This window comes from Pteropus alecto, unplaced genomic scaffold (assembly GCF_000325575.1).
Source record: "Pteropus alecto unplaced genomic scaffold, ASM32557v1 scaffold3, whole genome shotgun sequence".
Lineage (NCBI taxonomy): Eukaryota > Metazoa > Chordata > Mammalia > Chiroptera > Pteropodidae > Pteropus > Pteropus alecto.
In genome coordinates this window covers 38,007,384-38,011,473 of record NW_006442484.1, presented here as the reverse complement: position 1 = coordinate 38,011,473, position 4,090 = coordinate 38,007,384, and the positions used below count along the sequence as shown (strand labels likewise).

General features: G+C 33.8%; 1 pseudogene; it reads left to right on the top strand.

Annotated features, from left to right (window-relative positions):
- Nucleotides 1-566: 566 nt before the first annotated feature.
- On the top strand, nt 567-685 carry LOC112470594 (annotated as a pseudogene).
- Nucleotides 686-4,090: the final 3,405 nt, after the last annotated feature.

Here is a 4,090-nt window from a genome sequence, read left to right as displayed (position 1 = left end):
AAATACAGATTTGTGAAGTGGGAGATTGAAGCAGGGGGCTGAGTAAGTCAGACAAGCCTCAGGTCGAGTTCAGGTCTTTCACGTCACATTGTGATTTCAGGAAAGACACTTAACATCTTTGAGCCTCAGTTTCCTCATCCATAACATGGGGTTAATTATCATATCTTACTACATGAATGTAAAATCCTATCACACTATTGGCATCCAATATACATTATTTTTATTTTGGTTCAGAATTATACAGTATTTAGCTAGTTACCCAAGGTAGACTATTTTTCAAATATTACATTTCACTTGAAATCGCCAATTATAGATTCCTGGATCTATTCATCTCTTTAAGATTAATAATATTCATTCTTTTTTTTAAAAAAATGTCATCATGTTAAATTAAAGAAATATAGATAAAAGAAAAGAAAATACCTTCTTCATCTAATTAGTCAATTTGAAAATATTTATTAAGTACCTATTTAATGTGCCAAGACCCATCCTAGGCACTAGGCACACATAGTAGATATGATGGTTATGGTTGCCATCCTCATGAACTCTGGTAAAGAATTAGAAACCTAGTCTACGGTCATGCTACCTTGTACAAGCCCAGTCCCATCTGATCTCGGAAGGTAAGCAGGGTTGGGCCTGGTTAGTACTTGGATGGGAGACCATCTAGGAAGACCAGGTGCTGTACGTATAAAAAAATTAAAAAATTATGGATTGTAAGCTGACAAGGTCCTTGCAATCTGTGAGGTCAACCAAGGGTTGCCTTGCCTAAAAAAAATAAAATAAAATAAAAATTAAAAATTAAAAAAATAAAAATAAAAACCTAGAAAGAAATGACAATAATCCAAGATACCTATCCACACGCCGCCAACCTACACTCTGAATCTTGCATTCCTTTAACTATTTATAATGACCATATCATTATACGATATCAAAATATGTTAAAATTTCTCCAACAAGTTCCTTTCCATTATGAACTAGGTCCCATCCTATCTTGCTTGCTCAAGGACACTGAGCCAGTAATTCTTTCTTTCTTTCATGTCATTAATTTTTCACTATCTACTGGATCATTTTCATATAAATATGCTATTACCTCTCCCATTTAAAAAAAAAAAAAACAACCATCTCCTGAACACTATTTCCCCTCCAGTTACTGGCCCTTTTCTTTGCTCTCCTTCATGGCAAAACTCCTCAAACTAATTATCTACACACACACACACACACACACACACACACACTAAATCTTCTCAATTCATTCATTCTTAAACCTACTTAACTTGGGCTTTAATCCCATCAGCTCACAAAAACTACTCTCATCAAGGCTGTCAGTGGACTCAATAATGTTAAATGCAATGGCGAAATTCTCAATCTGCCTTTTACTTGACACATCCGAAGCAATCTGACACAACCAATTACTTCTCATTGATGCATATTCTTCACTTGTGACCCATGGCACTACATCTTTTGGGTTTCTTACTACTCATGATTGGTCCTTCTCAGTCTCCTCTGCTGGTACTCCTCATATGATATCCCAACCTCTTAATTAAATTAGAGAAGGTCAGGTCTTAGTTCTCGGCTTTTTTAATTTACATTTACTTTCTCTGTGATCTCATGCTCTCTCATAGTTTTACATACCATCTATATTCTGAAGATTCCCAAACATGAATATTCTGTCCAGACTGTTTTCTTTAACACCATTCTATAATATCTCACTGCTTCTTCAATATCTCCACTTGAATGTGTAATGGGTATTTTAAACTTATGATGTCCTAATCTGAACTTCTGATTTTCCACTCAATCCTGCTATCTGTGGTCTTCACCATCTCTACTGATCATATTTTCATCCCAGTTGCTCCATTATTCTTGTCTCATCTCTTTTTGTAGCACTCACAACCTGTCAATAAATCCCTCTGGAACTACCTTCAAAACATATCCAAAAATAGACCACTTTATACATCTCCACTGCTATCACCCTGGTCCAGGCCTCCTATGAGGTATCCCTTCTTCTGCCTTTTTTCTATTTTTACAGTCAATTTTTAACACAGTAGCCTGACAGAGCCTTTTAAATATCTAAGTCAGATCATGTCACCCTCTTCTCAAAACCTCTGAGGCTTGCTCCTCCATTTACTCAGAGTAATAAAGTCTTTCATTAGCCAAAAGGGCCTATATAAACATCCCTCCATTTATCACCAACAACTCTTTCTTAGTTATTTTTCTTAATCATTCCAGACATTCGTGGCTTCATTGCTATGCTTTGATCATGAGAGCTCACTTCCCCCTGAGGGCCTCTATTCTGCTTGTCCCCTCTGTCTGGAATCACTATAGTCCCAGGAAACCCTAGGCTACTTCCTTAGCGTCTTTTAATATTTTCTTCCTCTCAGTAAAGCCTAAACCATCTACTTTATTTAATACCACAATCTGCCCCCTAGTCTATACTGCAGATCCTACTTCTCAGTTCTATTTTTTCATACCATTTTCTAAAATATTGTAAGATATTCTGTATATTTTAAATATGCAGACTAAATATGCTGCATGATATATATAATATACAAACATAACATACAATTACAATAATTGCTCACTGTTTATCTTCCTTCACTAGAAGGTGAGTTCCTGCAGCACAGGTAATTTTAGTCACTTTCATTTATCAATGTGCTAAAGGCACTAGAATAGTACCTTGGGTATAGAAGAAGCACAATCAAATATTTATTGAATGGATGATTTAAAACCACTAGTTTTATTGAGACTTCAAAATAAGCTAAATTTTACCATTTTAATCAGCTTCTACCTTCATCAGGAGAACATCAACACAATCCTGAATAGGAAAAAAATAATTGAGTTTAATAACTGAGAAGTCTCTGCCCCTTCCCAGGTAAATCTGCTCTTTTTTTAATATTTAGAAAATAATATATTTGAACTTTTTAAGATGTAATTAAATGATACTGGAAATGTAGTAATAATCACATATCCACTTTCCAATTCCGATTAAAATATAACTTAGGTGTTTACAAGATCTCATTCCAACTATTTCTATCTTTACTTGCAAAGTGTACTTTTAAGTGGCATACCTTTTGCTGCAAGCATTGTCTTCTATTAATAAAAAAATGAGAATTAGATAAAATTTTCTTTAATGAAAATAATAACAAATATAAGAATTAAAGAAGACCTTGAAGGCAAGGTCGGCTATAGCTCTGTGGTTCAGGTAGATGTCTGGCATAGTTAAAAAAGATGGATGAGACAAACTGGTCTAGTAAAGGTAGGAGAAAATCTCAAAGCCTCAAATTAAATGTGAGTCAACTGATGTTCCAGCAATCCCAGGAAGTCAGATAACTGTCACCTCAGCCTATTCAGGAGAGGACACAGTCACACAATATATTTCAACTGTTAATAAGAACCGACTGTTCTAGTTCAGAGGAGTTTGAGAGTTCACTGCTGCTTACTAAAGCACAGATTCCTGGTAAATTCAGAAAAATATCATTCAGATTTACTCTTGGACACTCCATTAAAACTTGGCCCCAGAGGTCTTAAAGGGGTATGACTATTCCTAAATAATCATATCTATTCCAATGTAAAAATCTGTTACTAAGAGAGAATGTTACAATCATTTGCAACTAGAATATGCAAAGTAAATGTCCATTGATTTAGCATTTCTTATCAAAAGTCTTAAAATTTATTTCTAGGTATCTATGCAGAGAGAACAATCATATACATATTTAATTTTAACTCTAAAGATCATTATGAATAGTGGGAAAATATAAATAACTTCACTGTTTAGAAGTAGGGGATTTATCATATAATTTGATGCCCCCATACAGTGTAGACTCATATTATTATGAAGTTATTTAATATTTGATGACATGAAAACAGTTCATAATATATCGACAACTGAAATAAGTAGCTAATGTTATGTTATGAATTGTTGGAGTCTTTCTGTAAAGTGTTATGTTTTTATATACATATATTCTTACATGCATACAAACATTGTATTTCACTATATCTCATATATATGTATATGTGTATATAATATTTGTAATATATATGTTATATTTGTATATATTCATTAATGCTACAGGATCAATACTCAACGGTAATAGTG